This window comes from Mustela lutreola, chromosome 13 (assembly GCF_030435805.1).
Source record: "Mustela lutreola isolate mMusLut2 chromosome 13, mMusLut2.pri, whole genome shotgun sequence".
Classification (NCBI taxonomy): Eukaryota; Metazoa; Chordata; class Mammalia; order Carnivora; family Mustelidae; genus Mustela; species Mustela lutreola.
In genome coordinates this window covers 68149263-68171341 of record NC_081302.1, presented here as the reverse complement: position 1 = coordinate 68171341, position 22079 = coordinate 68149263, and the positions used below count along the sequence as shown (strand labels likewise).

The window sequence follows — 22079 nt, the reverse complement described above, 5'->3', positions numbered from 1 at the left end:
CCAGCCCCACATCGGGCTCTTTGCTCGGCAGGGAGCCTGCTTCCTCCTCTCTCTCTGCCTGCCTCTCTGCCTGCTTGTGATCTCTGTCTGTCAAATAAATAAATAAAATCTTTAAAAAAAAAAAAAGAAAGAAAATGCAATTCAGCCCAAATATGGGGGAACGTGATTATGAGGCATAGCAGGAATAGTATATCACAACCACATTACACAGAGACACAGAAACACTTTTTTTCCCCCTATTTCTCACATTTAAAAAATTCTCTCTATTTTTCATTCAGAGCCTCTCGTATATCAACACACAAGTAACGTATATGAGGCATACTAAAAAAATTTTCTTACTAACTTTCATAACTCTAATCTATAATTATTTTTAAATACAACAAATGACCTTTCACTTTCACTCTTTCCCATTTAGGTCCTCTGAGAAATACCAATCTAGAGAAGAATGAATGACTTACCAAAAACATTTTACTACCCTCCCTTGTGCTTAGGCACACTACAAAAAGTAGGAATTACTTCTAAAAAAACTCTTAAAAATATCCTCTGGGAAGCCATCCTGAAGTAATTCTCAAAAGTTTTTAGATTTAGTCTCTACCATGCACTGGGGCTGTGTTGTGTGTGTACTAAAACCACACAGTGGCTTCTCAGATTAGAAATCTTCATTACCTAAGGAATTAAAAAAATTTAAGTCAGGATACAATGCCATTAAACTGCTTCAAAATATTTGGAGTCCTAAAAACATAATAAAGGATACTTGTGGGGCTATTTTAGGCTTTACTAAATGGTTTATGGGAGGGCACTGTTTTACTTTATCCTTATTTTAAACATAGGTGGCAACAGAGTGATTTCATCACAGAGGGTCTAAAACGCCAGCCCAGCGTGTTTTCTTCACTGTACAGGTCTAGTGAGACCCACAAGTGAAACTGATACCCGAAGGACCGTTGCCCTATTTCCTAGACCAGCGCTGGATGGACTCTAGGGTATGAATTTGAGCAACTCCAACTTGTTGCATTTTCTCCAGGCAGAATGTTCTGCAAAGGCAGACATGGTATAACTGAACATGATACCAACTAGACTCCTAGTATTTCTGCAAGGAAATTCATCTACTCCTTCCACTCCACATCACATGTGTTAACTGCTACTTTCCCTCTGTGCAGGCCTTTACATGTACAGTATGGATTCTCACTGTTGAGAAAGGACTCCAGAAACTAAACACAAAACAAAAAACTGAATCTGCGCTGGAAAAGAGTAAGCTCATCCATGTAATGAGCTCTGTATATTCTCAAGCCAGAAAAACACACACCCAAAAGAATGACAGAGTGTAAGACAATGCTGCAAAAATTTTTGTTAACGATGATGACAATTTTGTTGAAATATATACAAAATGGCACTGTTGGGTGACTAAGCTTGATTGTACCACTAACTTGGAAGATTAAGCTGTAGGGAAGTTAGAGCCTAAGACAAGTGCCTTAGAACATTACAGTTGAGGGGCGCCTGGGTGGCTCAGTGGGTTAAGCCGCTGCCTTCAGCTCAGGTCATGATCTCAGGGTCCTGGGATCGAGTCCCACATCGGGCTCTCTGCTCAGCAGGGAGCCTGCTTCCTCCAATCTCTCTCTGTCTGACTCTCTGCCTACTTGTGATCTCTCTCTGTCAAAATGAATAAATAAAAAAATCTAAAAAAAAAAAAAAAAAAAAAAAAAAAGAACATTACAGTTGAGCACCCATCAACCAAGAGGATAGCCATGAATAATGAAGTTAGTCATTGTGCAGAGCAAAATTTCTCCCTATGTAGATTCAGTTACTGCCTCCAGACTAGTAAGTAGATTTTTACATGCTAAGGAATCATGAAACACAGCAAAAGCCGGGAGCGGAATGCACCAGGAGGGGAAGCACTATCTTAGCAAGTGCAAAGAAAATACCAGGAAAGATATCTTCTACCTTAAAATGACAGCAAGGCCTACAAACAAGCTAAATGAAGTTCTTACTAATGCAGTCTTAGATTTAAGGCTGGGACTATAATGCTGCATTTTGCCAAAAGTGAACCAAAATTTTTCATTGAACAGCCTATTTTATGTACATTTAACCAATCCTTTGAGCCTTAAAATTGATATCATCAACCATCCATAAAAATTTCAGTCTTTTTAGAATGAAATGTGTCATACTACTCAAGGACAACATAGCTATTTTCTCAGTATGTTTAACATTTACTTCCCAGATAATTTCTCAGTAATGCCTAACTTTAAAATAATCAAGCACAGGCCACAACTGAGATAGATCAATAGTTGCATATTTAAGCAGCAGAGGGAAGAGAATAAAAAGGAAAATATATTTTTAAGCTAGGAAAATGTGAAGACATCCTTAGGCAAATGCTCAACAAATTGTAGGATGACTCAGTATTCTCTAGTCTTCTAGAAGTCTTGGCACTTTATTCAGCAAGAATTTTTTAGTTTTAAAATTAGAACATACAGGGGCGCCTGGGTGGCTCAGTGGGTTAAGCCGCTGCCTTCGGCTCAGGTCATGATCTCGGGGTCCAGGGATCGAGTCCCGCATTGGGCTCTCTGCTCAGCGGGGAGCCTGCTTCCTCCTCTCTCTCTCTCTGCCTGTCTGCCTACTTGTGATCTCTGTCTGTCAAATAAATAAATAAAATCTTTAAAAAAAAGTTAGAACATACATAAAAATAATTAATATATCCTCATTTGGTTTACTAAGTTAATAGACTTCTTGCTGAAAACCTAGTTTTGTCTGAAATGTCAAGGGTTGATAAGAATGTGATTAACCACAATTTGGAATAGGTGAAGTATTCATTTTGGTAGCAATTTGCCATCATTTTTTAAAGCTGAATTTTTTTTTTTAATATTTTATTTATTTATTTGACAGACAGAGATCACAAGTAGGCAAAGAGGCAGGCAGAGAGAGAGAGAGAGAAGGAAGCAGGCTCCCCGCTGAGCAGAAAGCCCATGTGGGGCACCATCCCAGGACCCTGAGATCATGACCTGAGCCGAAGGCAGAGGCTTTAACCCCTGAGCCACCCAGGTGCCCGTAAAGTTGAATTTTTAATATCATAGGATCTAGCAAATTTCACAGCCCAGTATATATACCCTAGACTGGTTTTCAGTCCTCAGAGAGAAATGATTACTGAAATTAGTTCATTTATTGAGTTTACTGGATCTGTATTAGTTTTTTTTTAAATAGGCTGGATTTTATCAGAGCGATTGGAGAAAATATATCTTAAAGCTTTAAAGTAATATATATATAGAGAGAGATTGACATGTATGTCCTGTTGGGTTATAGTTAAAAACAAAACCATTTGAAAGTCACTATCCTAATGACACTACTGGACAAAATATAATATTCATAGCAGTATCATTCAAAGTGGCTAAAATGCAGAAACAACCCAAACGTCCACCAACTAAAGTATGGATGTATGAAATCTCACAGTGGAGTATTATATAATAATAAAAATATATTAACTACATGCACAAGGATTAATCTTAGACACATTATGTTAAATTTAAAAAGAAAGCATAGCCTAGAAGACTACACAGAACATGGAATCATCTTTCTAAAGTTTAAAAATAAAAAATATCATAGATATATATATGTGAAGAAATTATAGTTAAACTATCAGAGAAGTGAAAACACAAAATTCAAGCTATTAATACTTGAGGCAAAGGAGCAGCACAACAGGTAGATATAGCATTATTAGTGTTGAATCTTATTATACTATCATATATTATTAAAATGTTCATAATTTTTATACATGTATCACATATTCTTTTGAAAGTATCAGCGCGCCGGGTGGCTTAGTTGGTTAAGCAACTGCCTTCAGCTCTGGTCATGATCCTGGAGTCCCAGGATCAAGTTCCGTAGTGGGCTCCCTGCTCAACGAGGAGCCTGCTTCCCACTCTGACCCTCCCCCTTCTCATGCTCTCTCTCTCTTATTCTCTCTCTCTAAAAAAAAAAAAAAAAAAAAAACACCCTTAACAAATGAAAGTATCAACTATTATATAACAAAATATTTAATAAATTTAAAACAAAATATCAGAGGACATGTATAACATGGTCCCTCTTGTTAATTAACAGTATTCCTCAGCAGATCAAAATTTAAGAACCAAAGTCCAATCAAAGATTATGAAAAAGACCCTAATCTACAATCAGAAGAGCCTCAGAACAAGGAACAAAAAGGTTAAGAACGAGCCTCTCTTAAGCATCCACTAAACACAAGTTATAAACTTACAAGCCACCCAGGGAACACTGAGTGAGCATCTAAGAATTAATTATTTGTTATGGATTACTAGCCCTTCCTGGCCCTCTGTCTTCATTCTCGCCTTTTGTACTTCCTGACCTCCATCTCCCCTCTTCAAAGTTCACTCCCACCCATAGAATCTTCCCGATTGCCTTTGTGAATGTGATCCCTACCATTGCTCATGATGCTACTCTGTACTTTCCATGTGCCCCTCACCCTGCATGGCCTCACGCTGATTCTGGTCCTGGCAGAGAACGTCACCTCCTCTGAGGTTGTTATCCCTTTCACCTCCCTGTGAAGTCTCCCTAGAAATCCTGAACCAACCCATTAAAAGAGGCATTGAGGGATGCCTGGGTGGCATTAAGTTGATTAAGTGTCCGAAATAAAAAGATGGCAGTAATCTAAGCCCTTGCTGATATATGTACCACCCCAAGAACACTCCTTGGCTGTGATGTATGATCAGTTTATTTACATCACTCTCTTTTTCACATTCGTGGCAATGACGGCTGTCACCTTTCTCTGCCTGATCTGGTGGTGAGGGACTCTATAAATGGCCTAGCTGCCCCCCACCCCATCTCCTGCAGGCAGTTCCAGCCAGCACTAGTTGGCCTTAGGTCAGATTAATCAGCTAATCCCTCTATCACTCCATCAACCTTAAGCCCTCAAATCCATATCTTTCTCAGTTTCCCAGGTCATCCTTTTTCTAATGAGTCCCGATGCTCTACATCCATATAGACTAACTATCCCTCTACTATAAACAACACTGTAATTATTTGGATCTATTCCTTACTAAGTTCCCCTGAGGGTCCTACACAGGTTTCTCATTCTCAGCACTACTGCATTTTCTCCCCTTGATTTTAATGATTTGGGGCTGTCCTGTCTGGCAGCATCCCTGGTCTCTGTTCGCTATATGTGTCCGTAGTACCGCCCTCCGCAAGCTGCGACAACTAAAAAGTTCTCCAGATATTGTCAGGTTTCCCTTGGGGGCAAAAATCACCCTCTGTGTCAAAAATCACCCCTGGTTTAACATAAATCATAATTCTGCTTTAAAATCTTTAAAAATTCAGGGGCGCCTGGGTGGCTCAGTGGGTTAAAGCCGCTGCCTTCAGCTCGGGTCATGATCCCAGGGTCCTTGGATAGAGCCCCGCATCGGGCTCTTTGCTCGGCAGGGAGCCTGCTTCCTCCTCTCTCTCTGCCTGCCTCTGCCTCTCTGCCTACTTGTGATCTCTGTCTGTCAAATAAATAAATAAAATCTAAAAAATAAAATAAAATAAAATCTTTAAAAATTCAGATTTAGATTAGTGTTAAATGAAAATGAAATGGAATTTCAGACAAAGATGTGTTTACCGTGGATTTAAATAATCAGAGGGAGAGAACTTGGTCTGCTAACAGCTGCACATTAAGTTTGGAAATCTGGGCATAGAAAATTTAGTGATTGAATGATTGATTGATTTTTTTTTTTTTTTTAAGTTACCCAGGGTAGTTGTTTAGGCTGAAGATAACAGAAGGCTCTAGATCATGGTTTCTGTACTCAGATATTAACCCATTGGAAAGAAACAGCATTTTCCTGGGCAGCTTGAAACTCTGTGATTTAGTGTTATTTTGAACCACCTTGGCAAAAGCCAAAGGGCTTAGACATGAGTTTTTGTCACAGAAAGAAGAATCACAGTTCTACCTACACCAAAGAGTAACAGTTACAAAATAGATTTGAAATGACTTGGTTTTAAATTGACAAATATAAAAAAGAAAACTGACCTCTCCCTCAGTCTCTCATTCCAATCCTACCCACTCTCTTACCAGTCCTGTGGACTGTTTACTTTATAAACATCTTTCAAAAACCATCTCTTCCTCTCCATCTCTCCCAAACTTTCTACAAATCACCAGGTTTCCAATACACACCTCTACCAACACTGTCTTTTTTTTTTTTTTTTTTAAGATTTTATTCCTTTATTTGACCGAGAGAGAGACCAAAAAGGGAACACAAGCATGGGGGAGAGGGAGAAGCAGGCTTCTCGCTGAGCACACAGCCTGATGTGGGGCTCGATCCAGGACCCCAAGATCATGACCTGACCCAAAGGCAGACACTTAACAACTGAGCCACCCAGGCGCCCCACTACTAACATTCTCATTTAAAAATGTACCAGAAATAAAAAATTATTAAAAAAACAAATGTACCAGAACTCTGTGTAGCATGTTTGTAAATGTTAAGAATTTCCTATCTTCTCTTACTTTCCCTGTCCTGTCTAGCCTTTCCTTCTTTTCTTTCTCACTTCCTTCTTTAATTGGGATAGAAAGGGAGTTTTTCCTCTCCTTGATTTAAAAAACAATTCATGGGACACCTGGGTGGCTCAGTGAGTTAAGCGCTGCCTTCTGCTCAGGTCATGATCTCAGGGTCCTGGGATAGGCCTGCATCTGCCCAGCAGGGAGCCTGCTTCCTCTCTCTCTCTCTCTCTGCCTGCCTCTCTGCCTACTTGTGATCTCTCTCTGTCAAGTAAATAAATAAAATCTTTACAAAAAAATAAAAAATAAAAAATAAAAATAAATAAGTAAAAAGTAAAACACAATTCATGTTCATGAAAAAAAAAAACTGAAAATGAAAAAAAAAACCTCAAACAACCACTGTTCATCCACACAGAGAGAATAATCATTGTTAACATTTTTGTGAATTTTTAAATCTTTTTTATAAACAAAACATATTTTAAAAGAGCATTTGTTTATAGATATGTCTCACAGTCTGCCTATTTCAATGAATGATATATTGTAAGCATTTTTGTTATTAAATATTTTGTTTCTTAAAGGTTTTTGGTAGTCAGAGTAATATTTGACTTTTAATTTTAATTCTAAGTTGCATTTTTACTTCATTTGCAATACTTTCTTGTGCTGTAATTTGGAAAAACACAAAACAGATTTAGAGCACTCCCTATACAGAAAACTGGCTTTCTGGAGTTTCAGAGTAAATGCTAAAACAAAAACAAAAACAAAACCTAGATGCATTTTGTCTTTAGTCATATGTAAATCAGTCAAGTCACTTTACAGTTCTAATTACTTAAGTTTCATATCAAGCTACTATTCTTACAAAAATTAAAACATACACAAATGTTCTTTTAGTTAAATTTCATCTGATCAATCAAAATTCCCAAATTTTCATGTGCTTCTTGATATGACTACTATTACAAATTTGAACTTCTTCTTTGTTTTTTTAATATTTCATTTATTTATTTGACAGAGATCACAAGGAGTCAGAAAGGCAGGCAGAGAGAGAGGAGGAAGCAGACTCCCCACAGAGCAGAGAGCTGGATGTGGGACTCGATCCCAGGACCCTGGGATCATGACCTGAGCCGAAGGCAGAGGCTTTAAACCACTGAGCCACCCAGGCGCCCCTTTTCTTTCTTTTTTTTTAAAGGGATTTATTTATTTAAAGATTTCTTTTTTTTTTTTTTTTTTTTAAAGATTTTCTTTATTTATTTGACAGAGATCACAAGCAGGCAGAGAGGCAGGTGGCTGGGGGGGGGGGCGGGAGGGGGTGCGGAGCAGACGCCCTGCTGAGCAGAGAGCCGGATGAAGGGCTCCATTCCAGAACCCTGAGATCATGACCTGAGCCGAAGGCAGAGTCTTAACCCACTGAGCCACCCAGGTGCCCCTCTCCAAATTATGTTAAAGTGAAGTTTACATTACATAAAATCATTCATTTTAAAGTGAACTATTCAGTGGCAGTTAGTACATTTACAATGTTGTACAACTACCTCTAATTCCAAATCATTCCCACCACCCCAAAGTAAAACCCTATAGCTATTATACAATTTCTCCTCATTTCCAGGTCCTACCCCTACCATCAGGCCCCTGACCCTGGTAATATTCTACTTGCGCTCTATTTCTATGGCTGAAACCTATTCTGCTTATTGCATATAAATGGAATCATGCAATACCTGGCCTTTGTATCTGGCTTCTTTCACTTAACATGTTTTCAGAGTTCATCCCCATGGTAGTAGATATCAGTATTTCATTCCTTTTTATGGCTAATATTTTTTCATTGAGTGTGTGTGTATGTGTGTATGCATATATAGAGAGCAATTTATTCATCAAGTCAACCATTAATTGACCTTTGAATTGTTTCTACTTTCAGACTATAATAAACAGTACTGCTATGAACATTTTTGTACTGGTATTTGTTTGAGCCCCTCTTCTCAATTCTTTTGGGTATAAACCTAGGAGAACTGCTGGATCACATGGTAATTTTATGCTTAACATTTTGAGAGACTGCCAAGCTATTTTCTACAGCAGATGAACCATTTTACATTCAATTTCCCTAATGGTTAATAGTGTTGAGCATGTTTTCACAAGCTTATTGGCCATTGGTATATCTTCTGAAATGTCGCTCAAGTCCCTTACGCCTTTTATCTATCTATTTATTTATTTATTTTTAGGGTGGGTTCCACAGCATAGAATGGAGCTCAACCAGGGCTAGAACTCACAACCCTGAGATCAAGATTCAGACGCTTAACCGACTAAGCCACCCAGGTCCCCCCCTTCCCCCATTTTTAAATTGTTTTTTTTTTTTTTTTTAAATGTTGCTTTATAAGGTTTTTATTTTTTGAGGGGTTTTTTTTTTTTTTGAGTTTTTAAAAAATACATTCTGGATATATAAATACTGAGATATATGATTTGCAAATATTACCCTCTTTCTATATGTTGCCTTTTTGCTCTCTTGATAATGCTCCCTGAAGTGCAAAAGTTTTTAATTTTGATATCAAATGTATTCACTTTTTCTTTTGTTGCTTATGCTTTTAGTATCATATGTAAGAATCCACTGCCAAATCCAAGGTCACAAAGATCAACCCCTCTGACTCCTTTAAAGAACTTTATAGTTTCAGCTCTTATATTTAGGTCATTCATCACTTTCAGTTAACTGGAAAGAGTGTCAGGTAGGGGTCCAACTTCATTGCTTTGCATATCGCTATCCAGTTTTCCCAGTAACATTTGTTGGAGACTATTCTTTCACTACTGAATGGTTTTAACACCTTTGTCAAAAATCAGTTGGCCACAGATGCTTGGATTTCTGCACTTTAAATTCTATTCCATTGATCTCTATGCCTGTCCTTTGCCAATTCCACAGTTTTCATTACTGTACCTTTTTAAGATGTTTCAAACTAGGAAGTGTGAGCTTTCCAACTTTGTTCACCCTTTTTGAGACTGCTTTGCATTTTACTCATTTATATTGTTCACGGTCTCTTTTTCCTCCCCCTAACACAAACTCTATTAGGATGTGAATTTTTTGTCCACCTCTGCACCCCAGCACATAGAGTTAAAGCCTAGCTAGCAGGAGTTTAGTATTTGCTAAAGGAATGAATGGGCTCTTGAGAAGATAGAATCATTCACAGCTCCCAGAAAAGAGTGGGGGTGAGAGGAGGAGAGGTGAGGAGAGGAAGAGATAACCATGGTTGAGCAATTCTGGTCAAAGAAGAGTTGAAAGGGCAGGAAGGAGGGGCGACTTAAGGCCTCAGGCTCCAGTGCCAAGGGACCCTTTCAAAACCATACTGGCAGGAGGGCATGGGCAGCAGTAACCATTCTGGTGTATGAGTCAGTCGTCAGCAATTCAAATGTACTAAATCTAAAAATCATGTAGTTAATATCATGTTGAACATTTTATATTTTTTGAAGATAAGATGAAACAGAATGAATAACCATGAATTGTTTTCTGTGGACTGAAAGGACAAATAGCTTTTGCATCTTATCTCAAGAGTCTGTACAGCTTTTAGCATATGTAAATAAGTACTGTTGATAAGTTAATGTAATTTCACAATCATATCACACAACATTCCTTGAAATGTAAAAGTACCATACTGACCTTTAAAAAAAATTCTGAACAAAATCTTAAATAAATACATCTATCACATTTAGTTAAATGAAATAACGGGGTAGTGACATCAGCAAGTCTGAACACTATTGTTACTAATGGGACCCAAGCCAGTGAATAAAGAGCAGAGCTAGAGTACATGTAGAACAGCTCACGATAAATGCATTGGCAAATTTTCTTTGGTGTTTGTTACTTTTTTCAATTTGCAAAATTTTTAAAATGTAAATCATTAAGGAAGGATGAAGAGATCATTCCTCTTGAATATATATTATATAAACTGCCACTGAATAATTGCATTTTTCTTACATAATAGCAAATACTGCTGCCTTGAGATTAAACAATATATGCCACTCCACAAATAAAGCCATATGGTTCCATCTGTTTCTAGGTTCCATTACAGTACACCTACTGGTAAAAAAACAAAACAAAACAAAAAAAAAACTGTTAACCACATGATGCAAATATGCCTCTTATTTAACCTGTTAAAAATCAACAAAGTGTTATCAATATAATTTGGCAGAGTTTGACTTATTAGGGGATTTAGATATGCATCTCCTTATCCTCTTGGCGCTGCTGATGATTTAACACAATATGTGAAATATATAAACTAGCACTAAAACTGCATATCTCTGGGATTTGCCAGGTGCTAATTGCTCTACTCATGCCTCAGGGAAAATGCACAATTGCCCCAGGCAATCATCCTAGGTTTAATTACCATCCGGGAGTTTTATTCCCTGGACAGCAGTGACAGCCTGGAGAGAGTTTTGCCTCAACTTGGTCTTCATCTTAGCAACTAAGACCATGGGGCAGTTCACCACCAACCCCTACAAAATCCACTCCAGCAGGCGAAATTGCTATTTCTCCTTCAAATGCAGCTCCGGTCTTGTAGGCCTCTGTGACTTCCCCAGACAGAATGCTCCTCTCAGTCAGTACCTTACACACATGACGATTTTCACTTTGGATCATAACTTGTCTGTTCAGATATCTCTCTTCTATTAAATGGCAGAGTCTTTAAGAACTTGACTGTCTTGTTCACCTGTGTAGCACCAATGTTTTGCCTAAGATTGGCACTTAATAAATATTTATTACTAATTATGTTAAATGACCTTTATTATGTTATATCACCTAGTGCCGATGCCTGGGAAATAGTAGATATTTAATAAATTTTAACTACCAGAAAATTTCTTCCTCTCCTGTACTCAAAATTTCGCTTTCTTCCCCCCCCCCCCCTTTTCATCACCATTCTGCTGTTAGAACTCAGCTCAGGCTCTCATCACCCTAGACTACTGGTTCTCTCTGAGGGATGACTTCACTCCCTGTGAGTCTCTTGGCCATGTCTGGAGACATTTCTGGCTCCACAAGTTGGCTGGAAAGAGAGAGTCCCACTGGCATCCAGGGCATACAGGCCAGAGACGCTGCTAAACATCTCAGAGAACAGCTCCCATAACAAAGAATTGTCCTGCCCCCAGTGCCAGGAGACACTGCTAGATTTTTATTTCTGGTCATTCCCCTCTAATCCTGTTCTTTCTCTCCTCTAATCTATTCTTCCTATAATCTCCATTGATTGAGATATAATTGACATAAAGCATTATATTCATTTCAGATGTACAACACAGTAATTCAATATTGTATATATTACAAACTGATCACAGTAAGCACAGTTGACATCTGTCACCAGTTTTTTCTTGTGATGTAACTTTTAAGATCTACTCTCTTAGCAACATTCAAATATAGAATACAGTATTAACTATCTCACCATTCCGTTCCATTCCATGATTTATTTTACAACAGGAAGTTTGTACCTTTTGGGCCCCTTCACCCATTTTGACCACATCACATCCCCAGCCTCCAGCAACCACATATCTATTCTATAAACCCGGTTTTTGGGGTTTTTTTAAGATTCTATTTATAAGTGAGACTAAAAATATCTATCATCCTTTTCTTGTTCAAAAGGTCTTAAATTTTTTTTAATGTCCTTAGTTTTTGGTTTAGTTGTTTCTGGAGTTTCAACACTATCAATATATCAATATGTCAAAAGTGGAACTAGAACCAAGGCTTAAAAATTCCTATTTCTCATGTAGGTGTTTTACAACTCTCATGAACATTTTTTTTTTTAAAGATTATTTATTTATTTATTTATTTGACAGAGAGAGATCACAAGTAGGCAGAGAGGCAGGCAGAGAGAGGAGAGGAGGAAGCAGGCTCCCTGCTGAGCAGAGAGCCCGATGCGGGACTCGATCCCAGGACCCTGAGATCATGACCTGAGCCGAAGGCAGCGGCTTAACCCACTGAGCCACCCAGGCGCCCTCTCATGAACATTTTTAAATAAGGAGGACACTGAGGGGAAAAAAACAGACTCTAAAAGATGACAGCTAATTTTTCTTCAGTGATCCAAATTTCTAAACCTACAAAGGCCAAACCTCCCTTCTAATTTCATTTGCAGTTTAAATGCTGTTTCACTGGAAGTTATACCACACACTGAATTGTGATCTCTTATCCTGGCTAGATATCCTCTAATCTAACCTTGATTTGTTCAAAATTAATGTGATCTAAGGCTGGTAGGCTTTAAAAGCAAAGAATTTTTAAAAAAAATATGTGATTCCCTCCATTTATATGACCACATGTTGTGAATTAATTCTTAAATGTAAAAAATCACATACAGAAGTAGGTGGAAAATATATTTACAAGATGTTTTAGAAATTTTCCATTCAAGGGCGCCTGGGTGGCTCAGTGGGTTAAGCCGCTGCCTTTGGCTCAGGTCATGATCTCAGGGTCCTGGGATCGAGTCCCGCATCGGGCTCTCTGCTCAGCAGGGAGCCTGTTTCCTCCTCTCTCTCTCTCTGCCTGCCTCTCTGCCTGCTTGTGATCTCTCTCTGTCAAATAAATAAATAAAATCTTTAAAAAAAAATAAAAAAGAAATTTTCCATTCAAAATAACATTCCATGTAACTCATATAGCTGATAAGGATTTACATCCTGAATATATAAAGAACTCTTTTAACTCAACAACCAAAAAACAAACAGTATAATTCAAAAGTGGACAAAGCACTAGGAATAGACTTTTCTCCAAAGAAGATATATAAAGGGTCAACAATATGATTGCATGATAACATCAATAGTCATTAGGGAAATGCAAATCTAAACCACAATGAGATACTACTTCATAATCATTAGGATAGCTATGATCAACAAAACAGAAACTTATTATAAGTCTTGGCAAGGATATGGAAAATGACAATCTTTGTGTATTGTGAGAATAAGAAATGGCTCAGACACTGTGTCAAACAGTTTGGCAGCTCCTCAAAAATTAAATGTAGGATTACCAAATGACCCAGTAATTGCACTCCTAGATATATACACACAAAATAACTGAAAACAGGTATTCAGATGCTTGTACACCAGTATTCACAGTAGTATTACTCACGACAGCCAAAAGGAGGGAAACAACCTAAGTGTCCATGAACAGATGACCGGATAAACAAAATGTGGTAGATATGCACCAAGCAATAATATTCAGCTTTAAAAAGGAAGGAAATTCTGATACAGGCTACATAATGAATAAAATTTGAAGAAGTTATACTAATAAAATGAGCTAGACACAAAAAAGCAAATTTTGTTTGACTCCACTTATATTAGGTAACTAGGATAGGCAGGTTTATGAAGATCTAAAGTAGAACAGAGGTTACTAGGAACTCGGAGAAAGGGGAATGGGGAGTTCTGTTTAATGGAGACAGAGTTACAGCATGGGAGGGTGAAAAGGTTCTGTAGAAGGCTGGTAGTGATAGCTGCACAATAATGCTATGAATTTAATGCTACTGATTTGTATACTTAAATGGTAAAAATGGTAAATTTTATGTATTTCTACCACAATAAAGAAAAGCCTTACTCCAAATGTTATAATAATTTGCTTCATCACTACCTTCAAGGGATTTTACAAATAATGTCTCCCTCTACAAAAATCTGAGGGTATTTTTTTTTAAATCTAATTTCGAGATGGAAAATAATATGCCATTGGTACAAGGAATCCTTGAAAGAAATTAAAATCCTCCATAACATAAAATGCTAGGAAATCACACACACCCCAGGCCCAATTATATAGGATAATCTCCTTCCAAAGCCCATACTCAGTGAAAGACAAGCACAGTTTTGTACACTCTCTGGCATTCTGCCTGCCTTTCAGATCCTTTCTTCCACTTAATGCTGATTCATGTAAACATATCAATTTTCTTTGATGGCCATAGCTTAGGAGAGAAAGGAAGTACTATTTTTAAAGTATCATTTGCTTCTACCCTAAGAAAAAAGGGAAAATACGAACAATGTCCAGAAAGCTTATTTTTAAAATGAAGTATATTTTTTATCCCAGAACCAGCCAATACCAATTTTGCATAGTATCAATCAACATTATTGAGCTTTATTTTCTTGGAATTTATATTATTTTTGTAATATAAACTATAAAATTCCTTGAAAACAAATAATTGCGTTCAACAAACATCCACAGATTCAACTGTGAGCATTCTGAAAGAAAGCAGAAATCTAAATCTTTCCATGCACCAATACATCTGATGTGTATTTATTAAAGATTTTTTTTTTTTAAGATTTTATTTATCAGACAGAGAGAGAGGGAAAGAGAGCGAGCACAGGCAGACAGAGTGGCAGGCAGAGGCAGAGGGAGAAGCAGGCTCCCTGCTGAGCGAGGAGCCCGATATGGGACTCGATTCCAGGACGCTGGGATCATGACCTGAGCCGAAGGCAGCTGCTTAACCAACTGAGCCACCCAGGCGTCCCTAAAGATTTTCTTTTTATGAAAGATTTATTTATTTGAAAAAGAGAGAGCCTGAGTGTGGGGCGGGAATGGAGAAGGAGGGGAGGAGGTGAGTAAGGAGGTAGGGGAAGGGGAGACAAGCAGTTCTGCACTAAGCAGGCAGCCTGAGGCTTGATCTCAAGACCCTGAGATCAAGACCTGAGCCAAAATCAGGAGTCCAATGCTTAACCAACTGAGCCAGGTACCCCACACCTGACATTTAAAGTTGTAATAAAATCTACTAATAGTCCAAAATCTATATGACTTCAAATCCATTAGGAAGTCCACAGATTTTGAAATTCACTCTTTCATAAAACTTTACGATCCCTCCTGGAATAGAAATGTAGCAGAATCTACTGCAAGAAAATATTATTGGGTTAATAAATTTATCCTATAATACACAACTAAGTACAAGAATATCTGAAGCTAATTTTTATCCTCATTTCTGGATTTGGATTAACTGTGGCCCAGAGTCACTACGTAATGACTGCAAGGGTCACATTCAATAAAAGCCCACGAATATATCAAAAACCTCATAATGCCTAACGCACACACGCAATCTCATTTTATTTTATTTTTATTTTTTAAAGATTTTATTTATTTGACAGAGAGAGACACAGCGAGAGAGGGAACACAAGTAGGGGGAGTGGGAAAGGGAGAATGTGAGACTCGATCCCGGGACCCCTGGATTACAACGTGATCCGAAGGCAGATGCTTAATGACTGAGCCACCCATGCGCCCTATGCAATCTCATTTTAAAACAGAAGTCCAAAAAACACTTTTTATGTTAATACTGAATTTCACATAAAACAAAAGTCCCTGACTAAAAATGATGTGTTCTGACTAAACCCAGACAGGGTTACCGTGGTAGGCAGGCTTGTACTCATGACAGGAAGTCCTGAGGTAAACTGGTGTCACCGGCATTTATACTTAATAAGCCACTGGGAAAGTTTTTGATTTACATTCACCTAAATCCCTGGGATACGGTTCTCTCAACCACTCCTCTAGTTTGATTTTTCAGCTAGAATGTCAATGCTGACTGGACATTATTTCTTAAGTTTCAGTGGAAATTTAGAATTATTTTTTAAAATAAAGACTGGGGCATCTGGATGGCTCAATGGGTTAAAGCCTCTGCCTTCGGCTCAGGTCATGATCCCAGGCTCCTGGGATCAAGCACCGCATCGGGCTCTCTGCTCAGCAGGGAGCCTGCTGTCTCCTCTCTCTCTCTGCCTACCTCTCTGCCTACTTGTGATCTCTGTCTGTCAAATAAATAAATAAAATATTTTTAAAAATACATTTAAAAAATAAAAAATAGGGACGTCTGGGTGGCTCAGTTGGTTAAACAGCTGCCTTTGGCTTGGGTCATGATCCCAGCATCATGGGATCGAGTCCCACATCCGGCTCCTTGCTCCGCAGGGAGCCTGCTTCTCCCTCTGACTCTGCCTGCCACTCTGCCTGTGCTCGCTCTCGCTCTCTCTGACAAATAAATAAAATCTTTAAAAATAAATAAATAAAAAATAAATAAAGAGAATTTTTTTATTGTTGCAGAGTACCACTTCTTTTGGAGACAGAATTATGATTCTTTTGCCTGTTTGATATTTTATTTATGACAAATGTCGTGAAAGGAAAGAGGAATAGACATTAGAGCAGCAAACAGGGGATCTAACAAACATGCCTAATCATTTGGGCCGCTTTTAAAGTAGATTCAGAATGCTATAATTTTTTTTTAAAGTAGTATTCTCAATATTTAGAACATGATTAAGGGCACCTGGGTGGCTCAATCATTAAGTGTCATGATCCCAGTGTCCTGGGATCGAGGCCCGCACTGAGCTCCCTGCTTAACCAGAGGCCTACTTCTCCCTGTCCTGCTCCCTCTGCTTGTATTTCCTCTCTCGCTATGTCTCTCTCCATCAAATAAATAAATAAAAGCCTAAAAAAAAAAAAAAATTAAGGGTAAGTAACTCATAAGACTGTTGTAAGAGAACATCAACACTGTCTTGAAAAGGTTACTGCCTAAGTTTCTAGCATTCCACACTACGTTCTTCTCATTGTCAGCATATGTTTGGAGATAATATATACCACCCCACAAATGTGGTCTTTTATTATTCAAGTTTAAAAGGGCCCACAAGGTAACTAGTGTCTCCAGGAACAGGATGCAACATGATATAATGAATATTTGGGCAAAGAAGACTTGAGTCTGAACGCTAGCTCCATCACGAAGTGTGACCGTTAAGTAATTAACCACTTTGATCCTGTTTCCTCTGCTGCAAAACTGGAACAAAAATTATTACTTTTCGTACTGAAAGGAAGCATGCAAAAACAGTCTGAAAACTGTAAATTAATGTAATGATAACTATTTTTTATTATTAACAAGTAGTTCTACTTCTGCTTATTCCTCCTACATGCCTTATTATAGAAGTAAAAGGTGCCAAAAAAGAAGAAAGGAAGAAAGATAAAGTAAAACAACCTCAAAGAAAGATCAGAGGCAAAAAAGGAAAAAAAGAGGATCAATGTTCACATAAAAAGAAAAACACTATCTCAACATACTAGCATTGCATTAGGAATCAAACTTATTATTATTTTTTTAATGGCATCATTTTCTGCCTACTCAGCATGAAATGCTACTATTCACCCAGCAGGGCTAGGGGACAGATATTTCTGAGGCCATAATTTATACTTTCTATATAGTTCCGAGGGAGAAGGCGAGAAGATAAATAGACCCTGAGAGACATGAGGTGATCACTGTATAAAATCTGTCTATCCAGCAGTTCCACCTGTGCAAAACCTAACTGAGAACAAGCGACAAGCAAATGTCTACGTGCCAAAAGAGGTCTTACGGAATCTGCACAGAAAAGCTCACACAGGACCTACTTGCAACTGCCTTTGGCTACATTTAAACAAGCACGTTTATATGATTTCCAAGTTTACAGCACATTAGAGCAGCACACTGGGAGAAGGATGAGGCGATGCTCCTGGGGGCACGTGACAGCAAAATGAAATCAAAGCTGGCAGCTGCACCCCAAGGGAAGGGACCAAAACAAGCCAAACCAAACCAAACTGACCAACAGAAGAACTACTGAAAAACAGGCAGCAGGTCTCAGAAGTACAAGAGTTTGAGGTCACTGGATCTGGGAACGACCAGACCTTCCTTCCAGCTCCAGCCTTGCTTACCGAGCAATTTGTAAACGGTGTTCTTCAGAAATCTGGAGACCGCAGAGAGACTCGGTCAGACGCAGCAGCAAGACAGCAGGGCAGAGCTGGACTCCAGGGGGAGGGCAAAGCTCTCGACTCTGTCCCTCTGCAGATGCCACCATCCACCAAAGCAGCCCTCTTCATTCAGCTTTACTTAATGAGGCTTCTTTGATAAAAAGGCCCTGTTGACTTAAAAAAAAAAAATTTTTTTTAATTAAAATTTGACCACCACTGACTTCTACACTCCAGGATCCTTAAATGCAATACATTCCAATGTAGTAATGAACTCCATGCCAAGACCTGGGGAGGGGAGGGATGGACAGGCAGAGCAGAGAGGACTTGAAGGGTAGTAAAACCATTCTGTATAACACTACACTTGCCCGAGCAAGAAAAAGACTCAGAAAACCCCCAGGGAAATCTTATTTCTCTTCTTCCTCAAGGCCACATTCAATAGGTCATTAAATCCCCTGGATGGACCCTCCCATATATTTCATAGCTATGCTCCATCCATCCTGGACATCCCTCATGAGTATGTCCTTCTGGGCCTCCCCACATCCACTCACCCCCAAGAAAGTACCCTCCCTGTTGGGCCACTATTGTCCTGTCTTTCCAAGTCCAGAGCAGATCCTGTCACACTTTTTAGTGACGTACCTTGCTGTGAGACCGAAGCAGAATGGGACGGAAACTATTTCTAGGGCTTGGGATTAAAAGTGTTGTATTTGTGCTTTAGAATGTTTGTCACATACATGTAGGGGCACCTGGGTGGCTCAGTGGGTTAAAGCCTCTGTCTTCAGCTCAGGTCATGCTCCCAGGGTCCTGGGATTGAGCCCCACACCAGGCTCTCTGCTCAGAAGGGAGCCTGCTTCCCCGTCTCTCTGCCTTACTCTCTGCCTGCTTGTGATCTGTCTGTCAAATAAATAAATAAAATCTTTAAAAATAAAATAAAATGTTTGTCACATACATGTATATATAGATTTGTCCAATTTCTTTTTTTTTCTGAAGATTTTATTTTAAGTAATCTCTATACCCAATGTGGGGCCCCAACTCACAGCCCCAAAATCAAGAGTTGCATGCTCCACTGACTAAACCAGCCAGGCACTCTGTCTCCAAATTTCTACTATGCACATGCATTTATATATTTTACATGGAAACCACCCATCCCCCCACCTCCAAAAAAAAAAACAAAAACAAAAAAACAGTATCCTGGGTAAGAGTTAGTACTTTTAACATCACTTTCAAACCAGGCTCTTCAAAATCTTTCTCCTCAAACTACATTCTCTGTCTCATCAATCCTCATTCCTTCTGTCTTCACTGCCTCCCCTCTGCCCTGGGGCCTGTGCATAGTGACCTGGAAACCTCCCCAGGGCCCCAGGCAGCAGCGTTAATCAGCTATCCGCAGCTCTCCTGGGCTTCCACAGCATCCGGCATATATATACCTTCTTGAAAGCACAGAGGACACTTGCTTCTTTATATTTGTTACTTGTTTTCCCCAGAGACACCCAGCTCCTAGGGAAAACCCCAGGCTATGCCACAGAATGGTCTGAATTGCCTAACGCTAGGTTTGGCATACAATAAATGCTGCATGAATGAAGGTAAAATCCAGTGTGATTATCAATAACAATATCTACTGTATTATTAAGGCCTATGTAATTAGGCTACCTTTCGACCTATAGCCCACTGCTTTGCTGATGTAAGATAACAAACTCCTGGGACAGGCAGAACCATATAATGCATTTCCTCCTTCCTGTGCATAGTCTTTCTACTTAAGGTGCTGTCATATTGCACACTGACCTGTATGGAAACACCTGCAAAGTGTGAAATGGCTATAAATAATATTTTAAATGTATTTTTTTAAATGGCGTGTGGGTAACTTTTAAAGTTTTATTGATGCATGTGTGTTGTGGGAGGTTGAGTTTCCTGACCAAGAGCTGCTTGAGTGGTGGAGATTATAAACAGAGGGAAAAGAATCACTGATAACTGTGTTCAAGATTGCTCTTTGGGAAAGTTCAGATTTTTAATTGCCAAAGACATTCATGCAGCAGTGCAGATGGTGTGTCAACCGCCATCTCACCAGCTTTGCTAGGTGTCCATGTGGCCATTTAGAAGCACCACGCCCCTTCCATTGGTCTCTAATCTCCTTCACACACAGATCTGATGATGTGATTCACCCGTTCAAACCCTTTGGGGATTTCTCTTTTGCCCACAGGTTAAAATTTAATAGTTTTCTCTTGCTTACAGAGTAAAATCCAAATGCCTAACCCTTCCTTCTGCCTTCTTCTACAGTATCTTAGGGAAGAGAGAGGACGGTGGTTGAAGGAAGAAATGAAATCGAGCAAGAATCAGCAATGAGCCAGACATCTATGCTAGATGCTGGCCCCTTCTCTTTCTGATAGTACAGTTGTAGAGACAGAAGTGGAGACAGAATCTAAACACATTAATGCCAGACAGGTGATAGATTACAACTGCTATTAAAAGGACCAGGGGTGACTTCCTGTAGGAGAGGCCATGCACGCTCACTCTTGAGCCAGTAGAGGTTAAGAGGGAAAACCAGAGAAGCAAAGGCTCTTGTCCCCACAGACACATTAGTACAATTCCAGGCCCAGGGATGTCTTCAGCATCCTTCACTTCTAAACAAGGACCTGGTGCAACAATCTCTATTCCCCTTACACTTTGTATTTCACTTTTATTTTGACTCCTAAAACCCCATATGGGATCACTATAATTATCCTTGTCATGGGTGATTCAAAATACACACACAGTAAAAATGGAATTCTAACCAGGAAAAATATACAAAAATCCAAATAGATTGCCCCCCTTTTTTTTGCATAAAGAAACTACTGGGTAAATATTTTGATATTTGCTTTCCTGATCTCTCTCTTTCTAATTAGGCTATGAAATCCTGATTTTATTTTCCTTTGGTACTTTATTTTGTTATATGGTCCTTAGGGTTAGGGGCCTTCTAGGCAGTGCAATTACTCAAGGCACAGAGTAAACAATGATTGAATGAATAAACCTATATAAGCTGCTCAGATTTTATCTAACTTTCTAGTGTAATGACTACATCAACAAAATCACATTTTAAAACCCTAAGCATAATCCATACAATGTCTTGAAAAAAAATGTGTATTTGCAGTCAGCTTAAATTAATGACAACAGAAAGGAAGTGCCACTCCTTTGAAGTAACACCTAGGCACTGACTTGCCATTGTTTGCAAACATAGCCCACACCTAATGACTGCTTTGTGTCAACACAATTAATCAAGAAGCCCTAAGGGAAGCATTTCTGTACACAAAGGTTTCTCTTTGACAAACACCTGATCTAATTTTTGCTCCCAGAAATGAATTTCTACTACCACCACATAACAAGGAAAGAATAATATCAATGCATCAGCAAGTTAAGGAAAACCACAGGAGAACTAAAATCTCTTTAGTTTCAACACATTTTCTCATCTTCCACATTCACTGGCTTCTAATAGTCACTCATATCATTAATCAAACCATTAATCATAACTAACAATAATCCCATATCATTCTTCATAACCATTAATCACCAGCAGTGCCATTTTGTGAACATGTTGTGCCAATTTCTGGGGAGTCATTTGGAAACTGGAATTCATTTTTCCAGACAACAATGTTCTGAGTGCTGATTAGATTCCCTGGCCAGCCCACTGAGACCCTCTGAACTCCTAATTAGCCTCTAATACTGCTGACACCAGCCTAAATAAGCAATGTCAGTCTTTGGCAGGAGTAAGCTTGTCCAAGCTAAGGTGTCTCGAATCCTTACAACTACCCCAATGCACAAGATTTTCAATGAACGCTTTTTCCTACGCAGTCAAACTCCAGTTCTCTCCTGTGTGATTCCCCGCAAAGAAAAAAAGGAATATGGATTAATGGATTTAGAGTGAAGTGTGAAGAGAAGTCAAACATTCTACCATGAGATGGAAAACTCTGATGGAATCTGTGAATCCTTCTTGGAGTTATTTTCTGA

The 22079-nt window shown here is 38.8% G+C and overlaps 1 protein-coding gene across 1 annotated transcript in view; it reads right to left on the bottom strand.

Annotated features, from left to right (window-relative positions):
- SMAD9 (SMAD family member 9) overlaps nucleotides 1-22079 on the bottom strand; it is a 74608-nt gene that overhangs the window by 46577 nt on the left and 5952 nt on the right. Inside the window, 1 exon segment of the mRNA XM_059143936.1 lies at nucleotides 18072-18281. The gene's annotated coding sequence lies outside the window, so the exon portion shown is untranslated.